The sequence below is a fragment of the Ambystoma mexicanum genome, chromosome 1p, assembly GCF_040938575.1.
Source record: "Ambystoma mexicanum isolate Mex_15411 chromosome 1p, UKY_AmexF1_1, whole genome shotgun sequence".
Lineage (NCBI taxonomy): Eukaryota > Metazoa > Chordata > Amphibia > Caudata > Ambystomatidae > Ambystoma > Ambystoma mexicanum.
The window spans coordinates 693,451,118-693,471,641 of NC_090921.1; positions in this window are offsets into that span (position 1 = coordinate 693,451,118).

Below are 20,524 nucleotides of genomic sequence, written 5' to 3' on the forward strand. Positions count from 1 at the left end.
CTGTGGAATTTTGGTGGACATGAGGCACATGATTGTGCATCTTTATGACGTGTTGGGGGGGGGACATGAGTCGGCCTATAACCGTCAATGCTGGGTGGGTGGGGGGGCAGGGGGACATGAGTCAGGGCCGGCTGGCAGGTGCCCGTCTATGCTGGGTGTGGGTGCAGGGGGACATTAGTTGGTGATCACTAGTGCAAGGTGACATGTGGGCTGGCTGAGGGGCATGCCCATGGTGGATGGGCTGCCTGTGGGACATGACCAGGGGTGCAGGGTACTCCCCTGTGGTGTGGGCTGCCTGCAGGGGCTGGGGAGGGGGTAGAGGGCACACCTGGGAGGACCCACACTGCCAATTCATGTGTGAAACTCCCCACGCACCCCAGTAATACACGTACCCCGCTCGCCCAAGGCCTATCGCGTGTGAAACTCCCCGCGCACCCCACTGGATACACGTACCCCGCTCTGCAAGCGGAATCGCGTGTGAAACTCCCAGCGCACCCCAGAAAAACACATACCCCGCTCGCCCAAGGCCTATCACGTGTGAGACTCCCCAAGCACCCCTCAGAATACACATACCCCACTTTCCAAGCAGAATCGCATGTGAAAGTACCCGCACACCCCAGAAATACACGTACCCCGCTCACCCAAGGCCCATCGCTTGTGAAACTTCCCACGCCCCCCAGAAATACTAGTTTCCCCGCTCGCGCGATTGCAGTGTAGCGGCCCTGTTAGCTGGTCCAGGGTTAGTGCAGCCCTTTGCGCTGCATTGGGGATTTGAATGGTTTTTCCTTGCGCAAGGGGCGTTCTTGGGGGCGTAAATGGCGCTGCGGGATGTTCTCTGCGCCAGCGCTCAAAATGGCTTGACAATTCCATGAATATGCGGTGCGCCAGAATGTTGTTTAGCGCACACGGCTGGTGCACGCTGGCGCACGCTCCCTCTCTGCGCTGCTCGCGTGCGCTGCCTCTGCGCTGTAATCTATGAATTACCCCATAAAAGAGGATTTCAAGAATATCATTATACTGAATGGAACATTTTCTTTCATGATTATCAATTGGACTCTACTGGATGACTCACCTTTGAACAGTATGTGATTAACTTTTTCCCAATCCTCCATTTACTTACAGTGTATCTGTGTAGCAGCCACACAGTCCTTGGGAAGTACCCATGCTGACAACTTTTTCAAAGCTACCCAAAACTTGTTCTTTTTAAACTAGTAATAGCAGTCGTCAAGGAGCGCTTCGTTGGCCGCAACCTTCTCAATTTCCGGACATTAATTTATCACTATTGCACTTAGAATCATATAGTAATAAGTCAAATGAAAAGATTAGTTAGAACATACAAGAGACCACAATTATTCGTAAGCAGGCAAATACTTTTGGATCCCTCCAGAAAGGGTCATTCAGTACAAAAGGCTAAGCCAAAGTCAATGGGCAAAAGTCTTATATATGATTAAGCACCTCTGGTAGGTAAATGGAAAAGTCTTTGCACAATGTTTTAGAAGTCTTTAGAGAAAAGAAGAATAAAATGAAGGGCCACAAACTGATTGGACTTCTGAGTAGTAGAAGATGCAAGCAACTCTATAGCAAGAGGTACTTTCTCTCAGGCTTTGTACAGTACCTTTAAAGATGAAGAAAAGATGCAGCAGAGGACTCCTATTACTGTGCAGCTCTGCAGGTCTCACTGTTCCTGGGCCTCAGTCGGGGGACTCCTGCAATGCACTGGGACGGTCAAAGCTTGCAACCGGCAAACTTCACTTTCAGTGGCTGTTCAGTGTTTCAGCTCCTTGCGTCTGCCGCAAATGGCAACACTGCGATTCCTGGCTGTCCAAATGGAGTTGCCTTGCTTCTGGGGTCTCGCACTGTTGAGTGCACCTCCCTCACTTCATGCCTGCCCAGGACACCCTGGAGCCAGAGGCGGACTTCACTCGTGAATCCTGCCAAAGACAAAGCACACAATGGGACCAAACCTGGTTTGGCGCGCAGAATAAATCTCAAGAAGGACCTTTCCACAAAGAAATGGCGAAAAAAGAAGACTGGGCTCATTTTGACAAAAATGAAAATGGCACCCTTGGGTGCTTTACTGTAGCTGTGAATGCAGCCCGCGATGAATGAACACCATGGTAGTTATAACGAAACCACTGCCACCAGCCATTCAGTGAAAAAAGGGTAACATTAACAATGTTACATGAGAAGCTAGACAAAGGGGATACTAGGTAACCCCTCCAGCACCCTATTGTAAGATGGTGTGTGCTGGGTCTAGAAAGTTACAAATGTAAGTAAAGTCAATTTCACTTTACTGCTCTTGGACACAGTAGTTTAACCAAGAGAAGGTATTTAAACCTTTGGGAAATTTGAAAGACTTCCCTGTGTCACTGCACTTACGGTGCTGTGTGACAATGTAAAAGATGATGCCTGTAGAGTTGGTCAGACTCCATAACCAAAAGAAACAGTGTACAAAACCACATTAAAATACGAGAGTTGGACAAAATATTTTTTAAGAAAAAGAAGTCTCACTCTCTCCAGGTAAAAGAAAATGAAGTCCTCAAAATCCAGCAAAGTTGCTGGGGGTCTCTAAGGTGGAGCCCATATCCAAATGTTTTGGGACAGATTGGATAGCCCTGGAGTGTGTGTGCCCCCTTGTTTGTGCAGGTGGTACATAGCTGTGGTGCTGTCTGTCAAGATCAGACTGTTTTCCCCTCTAACTGTGACTGAAAGGCTTTCTGTGCTTTGAATACTCCTAATAGCTCCAACAGATTTATGTAGTTGGACGCTACTTGTGGGGACCACACGCCGTGTGCCGTCTGCTGTAGCACGTGAGCCCCCCTCCCCACCCTGTGAGAGTTAAGTCGGTCGTGGGAGTGGCTTATACTGCAGGGGTGGCGACATTTTCCCCTTCAAGAGGTTTTCCTTCGACCACCACTGCAGAGAGAAAACGAGAGCTGGAGAGACAACTACCAGATCTTCCCATTGTCCGCAGGCCTGACACCACTGGCCGTTGAGCCACTCTTGCATGGGACGCAGACGCGCGCAAGGCACCAAGTACATGCAAGACGCCATAATTCCTAACAGTCGCATGGCTTTGCGTACCGTCACTTCCCGACTGGCTAAATACTGAGGGATCTGAAACAGCATGTTTTGAACCAGCTCGTTGGAGAGGAAGACAAGGCCATCTTTCGTTTGAATTGAAGCCCCTAGAAACTGTTTGACTTGACTGGGGTCTAGGCTGGATTTCTTCTCGTTGATGGAGAACCCCAGACTGAATAAGAGGTCTATTGTCTTCTGAGTGTTCAATAGGCATGTTTCGTAGGACTTCCATGTTATGAGCCAGTCATCGAGGTAAGGGTAAACCAGAACGGATAGTCTGCACAGGTGTGCTGCTACTACTGCCAGTACCTTTGTAAACACCCTCGGTGCCGAGGCAATGCCAAAGGGCAGTATCTTGAAAAGCTTGTCCTCTATCATGAACCTTAGGTTTTTTTCTGTGCGCTGGCAACATTGAAATATGCAAGTATGCATCTTTCATGTCTAGTGTTGCCATGTAATCCTCCTGTTTCAACAGCGGGATTACTTCATGTAAAGTGACCATACAAAATTTCTGAGGTTTGACAAACTTGTTTGCTGGGCACAAGTCTAGCACAGGGCGCATGGCGAGATCCTTTTTGGGTACAAGGAAGAACACTGAATGATACCCTTATTTACCTGTAGAATAGGGACAACTTCTATGGCGTCCTTTCCTAGAAGGGTCTCCACCTCTTGCAGTAGGATCTGCAGGTGGTCCGGCCTCAGGCGTCTTGATTTTGGCAGTCTGAATTGGGGTTGTCGGGCAAATTCTATGCAGTACATATGGGCGACCGTCTTGAGTACCCACTGGTCTGTTATCCCCTCCCATGCAGTAAGGAAAGATGTTATACGCCGCCCAACCAGGGTGGCATGGGAGGGGACCTGGATGCGAATGTCATTTCTGACCAGAGGCGGGGGCACCTCTGGGGTTCGAACCTCAGCCTCTACCTTACCCATGCCACTGTCCTCTGGGTGGATAAGTGGTGGAGGTATAGACCCTTTTCCCGAATTCCATTTGTTTCCTGCATTATACTGGTTCTGGAGAAAATGAGATTGCCCACGAAAGGACCAGCAGGAGCCGCTCCATCTCCGAGGAGAGGGTTTCTGGGTAATCTGTTGAAGGGACTTGTGTCTCATGTTCTTTCTTGGCTGTTTCAAGTGCATCATCCACTGCCTTGCCGAACAGATTGGTCTCCTCAACGGGTTTATCAAGGCTGCTTGGGTCTCCAGCTTGAAACCGGAGTGCCTCAGCCATGCACGATGCTTGAGCAAGGTACCTTGTGCCAAGGCCCTTCCAGCTGTCTCAGCAACGTCCAGAGTGTTCTTGTGCACATTCTGGTTGACTTGCTTGCCTTCCGAAACAATGGCAAGGAACTTGGTCCCTGTAGGTTCTGGCACTTCCTGAAGGCCTTCTTGCAGCAGGTTCCACTGGACGTCTGCATAGCTGGTCAATAGCGTGGTGTAATTGGCTATTCGGGTGGAAAACGCAGCAGCAGCAGTTGTGACCCTCTTTCACAGTGCATACAGTCTCTTGGACTCCTTATTGGGTGGTGCCACTCCTGTAGACAGGGGAACACCAGCCCGTTTTCTAGTAGTGCTAACCACTAAAGAATCTGGAGTGTCATGGCACTTGATGTAGGCAGGGTCGGTTGGAGAAGGACGAAACAACTTCTCCATCCTAGGGTTCACTGCCCTGGTTTGTGCTGGCGTCAACAAGGAAGGTGCCAATCTCCTCTTGATAGAGTTCAACAAAGGGGTAGACTGGCTGGCCGTAGGTTTTTCCTTGAGTATATCCTCCACAAAATCAGAATCTGGCAAAGCTTCTTGAGTGGCGATCTGAAAATGGTCAGCCGGCCTTCTTCAAGATGGTGTTAAATGCCATCTGATCATCCACTGGGGAAGCTTGGCGGGCTGGAGGGGAGGGAATCATGCACAGGGTATCGGGGTCCTAGGTGGGAGTAGGGGACGTCCAAGGTTGAGCATCAAACTGACGGCTGTCTTCCCAGTTGTCCATAAGATCTGCCTAGTCATCCACATTATAGTTTTCCAGAAAGGTGGCACCCTCATCCTGATCATATGTGTCCATAAGGACGTCATCTGTGAGGACCGTTGTATACTCATGTGGATCCTCCAAGGTCCTTTGAAACTTGGAACAGGCGTACAAGGAAGGTCTTCCCGAGGTCTCTTAGGAGCAAGCTTTTCAGAATAAGAGACATTTCTCTAATCCGTCCATACACCGCTCAAATCTCTCCCTGGTCCACGAGGAAGAACCAGAAGGGTCCAGAGGAGGAAAGGGTTCAACTTCTTACCTGTGATGTCGGGATCTGTCCCCTCTCAGCAGTCCTGGCAGGGTTCAGGGGGCTGTGGCATGTCTTTTGGCGCATCTCTATGCCATTCTTTAGGCTTCACTGCCTCCTTCGACTGCGCCTTCAGTTTAACTGCCGAGGCAATTCTTAAGATGCGATCGCTAATGCTTGGGGAAACGGGGCGATGTCCCAGTTGAACCAGAGGCTGCGCGGTGGGGTTCGACACCACCAGGGCCTTTAAGCGGCGACTGCGCGTCCACCTGGAGCGTTTCAATGGCCGTGTGTGTTTTAGTGCTAGCGCCCTTTGTTTTAGATTGCTCAGTCGCAGGCCACGGCTGCAGTTACAGGGGAGGACTACCGATCGTAAAGATCAGCGGATCCCGTCGATGTTTGATGGGTCCGTTGGCACTTTGGCACGCTTCGACAGTACCGCTCAAGCAGAACTTTGGGTTGTGTGTTTGCTGTTACGATTGTGTGCGGCCCTGTCGCCGGGTGTTTTCCCCATAGCGTGACTCGCGTCAGGCCTGGTGGGGTCAGGGACAGCCCCTGTGAACTGAAAGCTGTCCGCAGTTAGGTCAATGGCTTCCAACACGGAGGCCTCGTCATTGCTAGTCCCCTCCCACCCCCAATCACTTTCGGTAGTTGCGGCGGGGGAAGAACATTCGGCCTGCGACATGCCATAGGCCACCCACCCTTCAAGCGGCGCTCCTTAAGACATCTTGGGGCGCAGGAGATTACAGGCTAAGCAATCCGCCTCGTCATGGCTGAGGGAAAAGACAATTGTTGAGTGCTAGTCTTTCCACAGATATTTGGCCCTACACGAGGGGCAAAATCTAAATGGCGTCTTATCAATAGCGAAAGACAGGTATAGCAATGACAAAACCCAGGGAAGCAAGGAGGGTGAAAGAGGAAAGGCATACTTGTAAAGAATATGGCCACCCCAACCCCACTCTCCCTACTGTATAGGCCGGCCAGAAGGCCCGGCCACGTGAACAGCAGCGCTGGCCGAATCGACAGGTGTCCAAAGTCCTCAGCAGTCTTCGGCGTTTTACAGGATTCACCCGTCGAAGTGACTTAACGGGAATAACGACAGTCGATAAATATGACAATAACGCTATCTGTATGTAAGAGCTCCGCATTAGGGCGACCAATAATCTAGGTGGAAAAAAACAATCTGAGGAACCTCAGCGCGTGAGGGATTTTGGGTACAGTACACGTCACATTATGGATAGTGTTACCGACTAGCCTATGCAGACGTCCCCTTTCGATACTCTAAAGACAAGATGCAATACTCTGTGGTTACCATTGGATGTCAGACCATATGCACAGCATGTGATTCTAAGCAGATTAACAAGCATCAGAAACACATTTATAAAAACAAACTCAATACTTAAGGTATACAAATCACAGTATAACCCTATTAAGAATAGCAATAAGCAGTTAAAGTTGAGTCCAGAATTAAGTTATACATTCACAATGGCAATAAGCTATTATTGGGGGATAAGACCTGGTTAGTTCTACTTTTAGAATACAGTAAATAATTCAAGGGCAGCATATCCTATTGCTCAATCTACAGTGTTATTCTGTTGCAGAATCACTTAGACCAACACTGTTACAAGTAGAAATCTTGCAACATATGTAACTTTATTCTGTTCACCAGTTACTTTTAAGACCAGTTCAGAGATAGTCCGCGCAGACCAGGGGCGCAGTGTTGTGCGCCGCAGAGCATGTGCCCTTCTACACGCTACGTTCTACACAATGCTAGATTCCTCCACGCTAAAACCCATGCACCAGACCCTCTGCTGCAAAGCCTGCACAGGCCAAGGGCGCCTTTTGTGCTGTCGCAGGTCCGCAGAGCTTGCTGCCCGATCTCCACGCTATGCTCTACACGATGCTCGATACCGCCTCATCAAAACCCACGCACCACACCCTCTGCGGCAAAGCATGCTCAGGCCAAGGATCACTGAGCGTTGGTGTGCACCGCTCAATGGATCTACAGAGCCTGCCCTTTTCGTTCCTCGCTATGCAATCTCAGTCGATCCTCCTGGATCCAAGTCACCTAGAGAAGCTGCAGGCATTTGAAGCTCCACAATGCAAACTAATGATGTCGCCCAACCTTCCTGCATACTCTGAGATCATTACGGATAGGAATAGGTATCGCCATGACAACGTGTTGTTATGACGAGTGCCCACACCAAGATGGCCGACTCCCGGTCGGCCCCGTGCGCATGCGCGGGGTTGCAGGGACTACACAGAACGCCACCCGCAGTCGGGTCGCACTCCTTGCTGTAGCCGGCACGAATTGTGGATCCCCATACATCAGGTGAGAATGCGGTCTGTGTAAGACAGCAAGAGAATGGTTATACTGCATAGGTCACTGTAATGAGCCACACAGCCCTTGGAGAGACGTTATTCACACCAGTCTATGGACAACCTCTAATTTAAGTATAACCAAGGCACTTATCCTTTCCAAGGGTCCAACGAGTCGCACTCTGCCACTTCCCAGTCTCCAGTGCCCTTCAGTTGAAGACTGGGTGAGTGGAATGACCTGGCTTTTACATGTCAATCTAACAATAAACCGATTGCTTTTTTACAATACCAGATACTTACCTTAGCAACATTCTTGCCCCCTGACAGGTCTGAACTGTAATACTGCTTTCCTCGGAGAGAGCTCAGTACCTTTTGCCTCACTTGGTTTCCCAGCCATTACTATTTAGCTCCTTTCACTAACACAGAGTATAATACTTGTCCCCTTTAATTTCTTATAGGTTGACGAGTTTAAGAAATTGTCCTTACCGCATTACCCATGTTCTATGTGAAAAGTGAAGCCCAAACCCTGAAGATGGGTCAATAGATCCGAAACACGTCGGTCAATTGCAACAATCGCAAAAAGGGCTTCCCTGATTGGAGATGCTGAACTGTATAGCTCTCCTTTAAGAAAAGATTTTCGTACAAGAGAATTTAGATCAGTTGATTGAAATGGAACACTATATTAAGTGCATGAGGTTGTAAATGCCTATGTGAAGTGTTTCATTATATTTGTTGCATCTTTGAGTTTATAATTCTTGTTTTGAAATTTGTAAGTGACATTTGACTTAACGTCTTTGAAAAAATAGAGATAGGTCAATTAAAATGTACCATATCTCTAGACGTTATACACAGTTTTATTTCTAGGGTCTATTTTACTATAGACTACATATTGAAAGTTTAACTTTAATGGTTTTAAAATAATCAACACAAATCCTTTACAACACTTTATTTGACCACAGCTATCACCACTAACCCCACTAATGTGGTATGAATTGAATAACTGACCCGAGGTTCATTACGAGTGCATCTGGGCTCACTGCTTAGTGATAAGCAGTTCTGGTTTTGTACATATTGTGTCCCCCAAGTGGTCTTGTGACGCCAGCCCGTCTGCACCTGAAACATTATTAGTACCCCTTCATCAAATTAGTTATGGTCTGTTCTACTATTTCTACGGAAACCATTTGATTCCTCTTTGTCCTAATTAGTTGTGCACTCCCGCCCTTACAATCTGTATTACTCTGAGATCGTGCCAAGCCCTTTTCTACTGCCGGCTTCAGGTACTGTCTCCATGCGTCAAATCTCACCACAATTCGCGCCTACCTGCCCGTACGACATCTCACCTGCACTATGTAGAAAAACCACTGTCCACCCTTAGCCATAGTAAGCACTTAGGATTGAATATCTGGGTACAATCCCTACACGTGCCTTAGACTACACTTACCCACCATGTATGGCCACTGCCTCCCTAGAAGCCAGGATCTGATACCTCCTAGACCTGCACGCCACACTCTTACCGATATGACTACAACCTTGAGTTCTCTCCCCTCAGCTTCCGGCCCCTAAAGCCGCGTATCGCACCAAACGTTTAAAGTAAACTATCCTTACAGACACTACGAAGCTCGTGCATCCCGTAACCCCGTCCATAAGTTGCCCTACGTGCACAGTAAGATGGACGCTACGCCCTGCAGCACCACATTTGCGCAGAATCCCAGAACACCAATGCCAAACTGAAATGTATTGCTATTGCTGCTTCACACAATGCAGGTGTACTGTCGGTATTTGCCTAATTGACCTAAAAACATTTCACCAAATTTATTTTGGTCAAATTTAATTAAATATATGTGGGGTGGGAAAGGGTATAGATTTGGTTGAGGGGAAGAGGGGCGAGCTGCGGGGAGGGGTCTTCTCCCGCATTTTAGACTGAAAAAAAGGTCAAATAAATTCGATCAAATGTGATTAGGTCAAATAGACCCAAAGTGTACTGCCTCCTCATGCCCAGCCCTCCAACATAACTCAGAACTGTATTGGTACTACTGCTTCAACTAATGTTTGGCACTTCCTCCCCCTGCCCAGCCTTCCAATGTCAGTCATAACTGTATTGTAACGGTTTCAAATAATGTATGTATACTGCCTCCTCTTGCCCAGTCCCCCAATGCCAATTTGAAATGTACTGATACTCCTAACGTAAGTGTACCGCCTCCTCTCGCCCAGTCCAATGCCAATCAGGAATGTAGTGCTGCTACTATTTCAAACACTAACTACCCAGCCTCCTCGTACCCAGCCTCCTCATGCCCAGTGTTCCGCCTCCAGAGGACAGCAGAAACGCAACAGTACCACCACTACAGCCTCCCCTACTATCCCCTGCCTCAACATAGCACTGATCAACGTGCACTGTCTACCCGCCCATGCTCTAGACATCCAGGATCTCTCGACTGCCAACAACCTCGATGCACTAGCTGTCACAGAAACCTGGCCCAATTCGTCCTCTGAACCTACCCCCTGCCTGGTCATCCCCTCAGGCTATACCATCGACAGCAGCGATAGATCCAATGCCAGAGGAGGTGATGTTGCCTACATTTCCAAGGACCATTTAGGCATCGGGCAAATCCAATCCACACTCAATTGCGACATCTTCTCCATCAAACACTCTACATCCCACACAAATACCATCCTTACACATAGTCTACCGCTCTTCTGGCCGTGTCGTCTCATTTGAGGAGGACCCACTCCTCATCCTAAGAGATACTAAACCTTCCTCACAAGTACTACTATTGGGTGATTTTAACCTTGGCCTCAACGACCTCTCCGACTTACCAGGTTGCTCCTTCGCTAATGCCCACGCTGCTCTCCATTTGTACAACATATTCAAAACCCCACACACATCAAAGTGCAATCTCTTGACTGGATAGCTGACAACTGCCATATCTCCATCAAAGCTAACTTGCCCTGTCCCTGGTCTGACCATCATATCTCATTCTCGCTTCCCTATGGTTCACACACCAAACCCTGCCCACATTGCTCTGAGAGACTCACTAAAGAAAACCTCTCTCCTTGTCTCGATGTCCTGAACCTGGTCTTCTTGACCTCTAGTGACCACACATTCTTAGCCAACTTATACTCCAAAACTTTGACAAATGTCATAGACTCCATTGCTACCAAATAAAAAAGCCTAACCGGTCATTCACTTGAATCCCATGGTATACTCCCAATCTAGCCTCCTTCCGAACTGAAAAAAAAAAACACGCAGCCATTTGTTGTAATAACCACCCCCAGAAGACCTCAAACTCCAGTTCTCAAACTTCTCCAAACAATACAAGCAAGCCATTATCCAAGCCAAAGCTAGCACCTTCAACACCTTATAGAACTTGAAACCCCCATCCCCCAGACCTCCAACATAACCAAAGATGCTGCCTGGTGCAACAATATCCAGGAGGCCCTGCTTCTAAAAATCAACACGCTACAAAAGGAAATCTCTCCCCTTGCCCATTTCAACAGGCTCTCCCATGCCCCTATCTGAAATGAGCCTTGAGTCGCACTTTTCACATTCAACAAAATCACCACACAGGAATCGCTGTGCATCCTCCTTTGCCTCAAGCCTTCACGCTAAAGGCGATACCTGCCCAGCCCCCTTGATCAAAGAATGTTCTGAAACATTAGCCCTCTTCATTAAGGCCTCCTTCACCTCTGGGCTGGTTCCAGCTTGCCTAAAGGAAGCCTGGTTTCTCCTGCTTCAAACAAAAAAAAAACCACACCCCCTTGATCCCACCTCACCCAAAAGCTTACCAGCCCGTCACTACGGTTCCCTTCCTCCTCAAAATTCTCAATATGGTGGGCTACATCCAAATTCAAAATCTCGAGCCCAATCAAATCCACAGCATGCAGCAATCTGGTGTTCGTCCTGGACATGGTACTGAATCAGCACTCGTGGACGGGGATGGGGGAAAGTTAGCCTCACTCCTCCTCGATCTGCCTGTTGCTTTTGACTTGGTCGATCAGTACATCCTATGCCAACATCTCATCTCCTCAGCCTCCTTCTCTACAGAAGCAGCCTTCTAGATTGCCTACTTTAAGGGCAGAGTTATGAAAGCCTTTGCTGAAAATGCCTGCGCATCACCCTACCCCATTAGCTGCAGGGTGCCACAAGGGTCCTGCGAGACCCCCACATTCTACAACATTTTCACAAAGCCCCTCTTCAATCTCCTAGACGCCCTCAGCATCACCTAAACAAACTATGCTGACAACACCCAAATACCCCCCACCCCATCTGGATCCCACCACACTAAATTACACTTATGCACCATCCAAGCTTGGATGGCTACCCATGGACTGCCTCAATGATAAAACATATCATCATTGGTTCTACTTAGGACTGAAGCAACTAGACACTCTCTATTCCAACTTCAACATTGATGGCTCAGTGATCCCGGTCTCTGCTTCCGTGAAAACCCTAGGCGTGTACCTTGACTACACTGTATCCCTCATCCGGCATGTCAACGGCATTTCCTCAATGGCTGCTTACTCCACCAAACGTATCAATGCTGCTAGACCCTTCCTCACCATTGATAACCCTCTAACCATTGCCCGCTCAATGGTAGGTGCCAGGTTAGACTACAGCAGCGCCTTGTTCGCCAGCACTTCTCGTAATTTTAAACAACTCCAGACTATTCAAAACAATGCCCTTCGTGCAGCCTTGAATATTCCCCACTCAGAGCACATATCAAGTGCCCGTAGAAGGGTCCACTGGCTCCCTATCAAAGAAAGTCACCATATCCCAACCCTCCAGACCCACCAGAAACCCTTACTCTCACAGGCTTGTGCAACCCAAATTCAAATGAGCAAAAGCTGGAGGCGCAAGCTTCCCAGTCATTGCAGCCAAGCAATGGTACTCCCTACCACCTGCCCTCCGAGCTCAAGGCTCCTTCTGGGCCTTGTGCAAAGCCCGGAAAACCTGGTTGTTCCATTAAATCTGCCATGTAACAAATTGCAACTGCTTGGAACTGTATAACAATGTACGCCGACTGCTCCTTTGTAACCTTATACCCATCGGGCCCCATGTAATTGGTTCTATAGCGCCCTGATGCCCGAGGGCTTGTGCACGCTTTACAAGTGAAATAAATAGTACATCAAGACATGCATTACTCACCATAATAGCATTTCTGATGATTGTATCTGCTTAGATTAACATGCTGTGCATATAGTCCGAAATCTAGTAGTAGTATTGCATCTCATCTTTTGAGAATCGAAGGGGACGTAAACGTGGGCGTGCCCGTTACAATATCCCTAACGTGACGTGTAGTGTACCCAATATCACTCACATTTTGAGGTCCCTCAGATTGCAGTTTTTCTGCCATTAGGGAGCTCAATGACCATCGTGAGTGAGTACATAAAGGAGAGAAAGTAGTAAGACGTCTATGTTCCTTCCACCCGAGCGGGGAGGAAGGGTGGGTACCTGTGAATCTAAGCAGATACAATCATCAGAAAAGCTATTACGGTGAGTAATTCATGTCTTCTGATGCTTGTTAATCTGCTTAGAATCACATGCAGTGCATAGACTAACGAGCAGTACCTGTAGTTGTAGGTGGGTTGGGAGAAGGAATAGCAGTGAAAAGATGTCTTAGTACTGCTTGTCCCACCTGAGAATCAGACCTAGAATGAGTGTCTAGGCAATAGTGTTTAGTAAAGGTGTGTACAGAACTCCAGGTTGGCGCTTTGCAAACGGACACTAGGGGAACATTTGCAATGAAAGCTATGGAAGCCCCAGTGCCTCAGGTAGAATGTGCTCTAGGCTTGAAGGGCAGTTCTCTTTTAGCAAGAGCGTAACAGAGTCTGATGCATCTGACAACCCAACTTGATGGCCGATTTAGAGACAGGATCCCCTTCTCTACAAGCTGCCACTGAAACGAGAAACTGGTTTGTTTTTCTAAGTGGTCTAGTTCCTTCCAGGTAACATGACTGCCCTGTGCACATCTAATGTGTGCAGGCTTCTTTTTTTTGTATTATTTTTTTTATTTTATCGGTTTAACACAAACCTTTAAAATATTTACAAACAAAAACAACACATCGAAGAAACACAGTCCTTTACAAATACCCCTCCTATTTGCTATTCCATACAGACTAATCACTATCCTCATTACTCATCAACCAACAATAAATTCAAGCGATTTTTAATTATCATTAAAAAACGAGTCAGTGGCAATATCAGTTTCATGTCTCATCCTTGAAACACGATGGCCCACCAGTAATCAGCACAAAGGGAGGGGTGATTTAGGCTCCAAGGGCCCAGATGGATTGTCCTTTCTGATCGAAGTGTCGTGCAAAATAGCACCAAATGCTTAAGGGTTTCCTTGTCCTTAGTACATAGTCTACACAATGGATTTGTGATCGTTACATTTCCATAAGGCCAACCGTTCTTTGCTTTTGAATATGTTTAGAAGCAGCATCATAAACTGGCTCTTCGTGCAAGAGGATCTGGAAACAGCTCAATGTAGCGTTGTGGAGAATTAAATGCTCGTGCTCGAGTTTCGAGCTGCGCCTCACTCAACATTTTTGCTGCAGCTCTTTGTGTACAAGTTCGATCCCAATCCGCACGCCAGATTTTTAGTTTGGCAGCATTCGGGTTGTTATGAAGCATGTCTAAACTGATTCCATGTTCTCTCACAATCTCTTCGCATCTCTTAGACCACAGTGACACCATGCTGTTATCCGTTTGTCAGACCGTGAAAGATGTCAAATTGTGGTATTTGCTTGCACTGACGTGTTTTGCGAAACAAGCTCACCAGGGTCCAGCATACCCTAGCATGGAGCGATAGGAGCGACAGTTCATATCTCACACATGCTGTCAGAATTCCCCTTGGGAGAGCCAATACCTTAGACCAGAAACAGTTCTCCAGCGATGCCCATGTTTCATGGGTACAACCCAAAGCATTTTCAGCACCATATAATAAGTCAGGGATTACTTTTTTCTGCTAAAAAGCTAGAACTGGTTTTAATGAGAATTTCCCAAATTTCTTTTGCATGATGACAGCTTGACTTGCCAATTGCTTGCATTTCCTTTTGGTTTCAGCAATCCATGGCCCATCGTTGACTGATGAATTTATTAACATGCCGCGGTATTTTACGCTCTGGCTATCTGAATGGAATCCTGACCTAGGAACCATCTCAGTTGTTTTGTTTTTTTTCCCTCCTTGGCAATTCAGGTTCTTTAACACCAGGATTTCACATTTTTTTGTGTTGATCACCAATCGGTTAGTTGCAACATATTGGTCAACCGCGTTAAGTTTCCTCTGAAGGCCGACAGGTGTTAGGTCCATCAGGACCAGGTCATCGGCATATAAAAGCCAGCTTAGATGTGACTTAGCTACTTTTGGTGGAAAAGAACTTACTGAATCAATCAATAAACCTATATCCGATATAAATAAGCGGAATATAGCGGCAGCTAGGGGACAGCCTTGTTTTACCCCTTTATAGGTTTTGATAGGTGCTGTTAATTTTCCAGAACGATACAGACGGATTTTTATTGAAGTTTCAGAGTGGAGATCCCGGATTGCTGCTACCAAATCATCCGGGCATCCCCAACTTTGTAGTTTTGACCACAAAAGTGGCCTGTCGATGGAATCAAATGCACATGAAAAGTCAATGAAGGCCAAATAGACCTTCGTGTTAGACTTTATCGCCTCCATTTTCATCAGGTTCAAAAGTAGCAGATTTAGTGAGCAGCCTACTTGTTTTACAAACCCAGATTGCCTTTTGTCTACATGATTAGACTAGACTGCCCATGCCACAAGTTTTTGCTGCAACATTGTGGCATACATTTTCCCCAGAACGTCCAATAGTGCAACTGGGCGATCATTTTTTGGGCATGTTCTGTCTCCCTTCTTGAATATTGGGACAATGACAGCAGATCTCCAAGAATTTGGGGTCCTACAGCACTTATTTATCCTATCAAATAGGGCTACGCATATGGATGCCCATAACTCAGGATGCTGTTTAATGGTAAAGTTGGTAAGGCCATCAGGGCCTGGTGCTCGGGAGTTTTTTGCATTCTTTATTATTGACACAAAGTCTTCTCTCGGAAGAGTCAAGGCCCACGGTTTCGAAGATGTTTCCAATAAAGCCTTTGCTTTATAAAGGGCTTCAAAATGGGCTATCCAAGAGGATTCCGAGATCATGCAAGACTGCAGTGCAATTTGAGGAGCTTGAAAGTTGTTAATGAGACTCCAAAAGTCCCTCGAGTTTTTGTTCTTCAATGTAGCTAGCATCTGCTCCGCATCGTTTTGCACTAAGGCATGTTTATACATCTTCAGCCAGTTCTTATATTTTTGTTTCACCGTCTTATTTTCCAGTTTTCGAGCGGCAACATCTAAGGACTGAGCACTCCTAAATGCAGCACGCATCCTTCGTTTTTGAATAAAGATCTCGAGATCGAAGTGATGAGCCCAAACCATGTTAGAGTTTTTTTAGGCCTACCTTTTTTGTTTTGAATTGTGTCAATAATTGATCATATTCAAGGTCTGCACTTAATTGACAATACTGGATCATCACAGAGTTAACTTCACTCTCCTCCAATCTTAAACAAACTCCGTTTGATTCGACCTGAAGTTTGTGTGACCACGTTGGCCTTTGAGCAGATTCAGATGTTACAAATTTCATGAGTAGCATATCGTGGTCACCATTTGCTGTTTTACAGATATTCAGCGAATGTATCCTAGGGTGCAGAGCTTCAGACACGAACATGTAGTCTATGATTGATTATGAATCCACACGGTGCCATGTGGGAACAGGTGGTATATCACCACAAGTGCTTCCATTCAACATCTGGAAATTTCGAAGACACATTTAATTTAACCATGCTTGTGCCAGTATGACTAGTTCTGGTTTTATTTGCTTAAATAGATTGATGTTTAAGTCTCCACACTTGGAGGCTTGTCGGAAGCGGCTGATTTTCTGTGCTCTGTGCTTGTACGATAGTGCGCAGACCTTTCAGTGCGGTTTGACAGTCCTGTGATGTGCTAGAGGTTCTTTCCTCTAACAGGAAGTCCCGGCGTACCGAGAAGCCATGAAGCCGAGAAGCCGTGAACGGCGTACCGAGAAGCCATGAAGCTGAGAAGCCATGAATCGAGAAGCGAGAGTGGTGCCGATAGTGGAGCCGAAAGCGGCGGAGTGGTGCACGAAGCGGCCGAGCGGCAGTGTGGGTGAGCGATTGAGCAGCTGAGGAGCGACTGGAGCCGCTACGACCGAAGACGCGACCGGCTGCTTAAAATTGACACAACTTCAACCTGTAAGGTGAAGCCGAGAAGCCGCAGAAGTGTCAGAAGGCCCGATATTGGTAGGTCTTGAGCTGTCGTGGGCTTGCCATTGCCATTTCAGCATCTACCGTATTGCCCGAGTTGCCCATTTTGCTTGGGCTTGTACTTGTGCTAATACGGGCATCGGCATCGGGTTGAAGGGCTGAGGAGTCGAGGAGTTGAGGAGAGGAGGAGGAGATTACGATATTGGCCGAGCTGTTGAGTGGTGATTGAAGCGAGCAATCCGCCCTTCGTCGTCCTCCTCTTATCCCTCTTATCCCCCACGCTGTATGTGGCAGGCTTTCCACGGCAAACAAAATTGAATCGAGCTTGAGTTCCCAAACGTTATAGAACTTAAAGGGGCTTGCTGCTCGTAGTTTGCTATTAGGAGCCTGGGCTACTGGGAGTGGGTAGTGAAGTGGCTGGGGTGCCATCAGCAGAGAGATTGTTTAGATTCAGTCTCCCATAACTATAATTTTAAAGTTTAGGCAATAAGAAAGTAAGAAGTGGGGAGACTGTTAGAGACTTTACTCCTTTCGGCCTTACTTATATAGCCACAAAAACTGTGAGAAATGTCCCGTTATAATCTAAGGAGTGGACAATATGTTGACGATCTAAGAGCTCCTGAATGGGACGGCTCTTATACCGGAAAGTCCCCGCATGTGGAGGTAAACACAGCAGGTTCCCAAATTCCCACTGCCCTGATAATGGACAATAAGTTAGTCGAGGTACAAGTTCATCAAGAAGCACAAGTTGACAAGACAACAGTGGGAGAAATTAAGGGATATAACAAGAAAGACTCCATCTATACAGTTGAAAGACTTTACCCTGACATCAACTAACATAAAAGGGACTAGACTATTATTTCCAGAAACCCGGACAAAATAATACAAGTGGCCCTACTTTAAACTCCTCAAGATCTTTAAACCAAAACATTAATCTTCAGATGGAAAATAGTCGGTCGGTACTATCTATTTCAGTTATGGATCTCTCAAGGACTCCTAACCAACTGATGAGTTCAGCTCAGAACTTATTATTACATGAGGAAAGGTTGAACTCAACAGTGGTATCGAGAGAGGACTCGGCTGTGTTGGAGGGATCCTCAACAGGTCATCCAGCTCAAATATTAAGCACGACTCATGGAAATAAGAACCAGGAACCCAAATAAGGAGACTCAACTCTACCAGCTTTAAATTTTGTTCTAAATTCTTTGGTGAAAGTTTTTGATCTTTTGAAAAGAGACGTGCAGACACACACAGGGATTTTAATGGAAATGACCAAGGATATTGAGCAACTTGAATTCTCAGTGGTTGGCCAAAATAATGTAATGAACTGCTCAGTTCTGCCTACGTTGGTAAAAATGGAAGATGGACTAACAAAGCAAAGTGAAGATCTAATCGTAATTAAGCAGCAAATGACTTCTCTACAGCTAGATAATAAGGAGATCAAAGATTTGTTACTAAAAATTAATACAAGAGATACACCAAACTCTTTACCAAATCGAGAATCAGTAACAAACAGATGATCTACTGCCTGAACCAAGAGTTTCTGCGGATGACACTCCTCTATCCGAATCGGTAATGGAAGAATTCTGCCGATTGGCACAGGTGGCTGATTTAACTATGGAACAGCCAGCCGAAAACCAAGATGAAATTATTGAGATTCTTGAAGAAGTGACAGGAAACACTAATACATGGAAGAAGAGTATGCAGCAAACTTATAAGAGACGGAGAAGAGAAAGGCGGAAAACTCAAAAGTTAAATCACATGTCCTCAAAATCTCGAGGTAGACCAGAAAAGAAACCAAAAAATATGAAAACTACAAGAACAAAACAATCGAATGTAAAAAGTTTTGTTAAGGGGATTTCAGGTTCAGAGAAAATCCCCGAGTACCAAAATACAGTAGACAAAGATGGTAGGAGGTTGGAAAATGATCCCCTACAGCAGGAAGATCAGAGAATTCCAAGAGCAAATAAGTCGAAAAAACAACAAAGGAAAAGATCTGAAAATGACAGAATCTCTGAAGTAGTGGGAGAAGCACAAATGGTAAAAAAAACTATGAGTACTCAGACGGAAGGAAAAATATTAGATCTGGACAAAAATCAGCAGCAACATGACGTGGTCAGATCAGAGATTACAGGGAAGTTGCTAAAAATAGCACCTATATTTCTACCTAAACAGAAAAACGCTTTTAAAGTACCAATGCAGACTCAAATGGGTTTAAGAATTGCCCCAATATTTAATCAAATAAGAGCTAATACTGGAGGCCCAGCGGCCTCTTCGAACCCTGTGATGGGTCACGTAGAGGACAAAAATTGTGACCAAATATCTAAATTGGAAACGGATAACCAAGATCAACAGGAAGAGGGTGGAAGAAAAGAGAATGTGACTGTTTCGGCGGAAATTTTATTCTCTGAACTCACAACTGAGAGATTAATAAATCCTCAAATCCATATGCAATCCCGAGACTCTGGTTTACCAATGAGGAAAATCAACAGTCTGGCATGCCACTGAACAGGGGCTCGATTTTGTTACTGGCTAAAAAACTTCCCGAATTGTATTTATTTTCAACAAAAGATATTGAATATGTGCGATTCCCAATATCAAATTGTACTAGTTTAGTTGAAGTTGGATTTGTTTCCAAATTGGGGGTAAAAGCCTTTTTAAACTTGCAAGAAAAATTGCGTGATTTGGGTTTGGAAGTGTATGAGAAATTACCACCTTATGCCGCAGAAGAGGTTGAAATTGAGAAACATGAACTAACCCAGGGGAATGGTTCTTTAAAGCATGATAGCCAGCGGGGAAAAAATTAAGATATCAAGGAAGGGCCACAACCATTATCTTGGACAATGTTACCAGAAATAATTATGCAAGTCTGTCAGAAGCTGGGTGCAGCGCAAGTGTCTCTTTAGTAGTAAAAACTTGAGGATTACCAGCTGGAACTCACGAGGGTCAAGCTCATTTAAAAACAATAAAATGAGAGCGTTGTTATTCGGGGAGAGTGACTTGATCTTGCTACAAGAAACTTGGTTAGTGAATACCCCGGAACTCGAAGGCTTTAAATTAATAGTACAACCGGCATATTGTAAAGCCAAGGGTAGGCCGATAGGAGGCTTATTGATCGCTTGTAGAAAGACTCTTTAAAGAAATTACACCCTTATTTCGTAAACAAGAAGGAATTTTGGCGATAAGAGCAGTCGCTCCCCTCGAAGACGGCCTAGCCAAGGAGATAATAGTTGTGAACCTGTACTGGAATCCTGATAGTGATTCTAAAAACTCAGATAATTTCCTTAACGGTGGCTCTCAGTGACATAAGCATAATATACCCTGGGGCCCATGTAGTAGTCGCAGGAGATCTAAACTCGCAATGTATAAAATCTAAATGCCATACGGGGAAATTGAAAGAAATAACAGCAAATGGTAGAAAGTGGTTGAATTTTTTTAATGAATGGGACTTAAAACTCCTAAATGGATCCATAAAAGGTGATGTCCCACCTGCCACAACGTGGGAGAGGGGACCTTTAGAATCAACATTAGACTACATGCTTCTATCAACAAACTGCTTCGA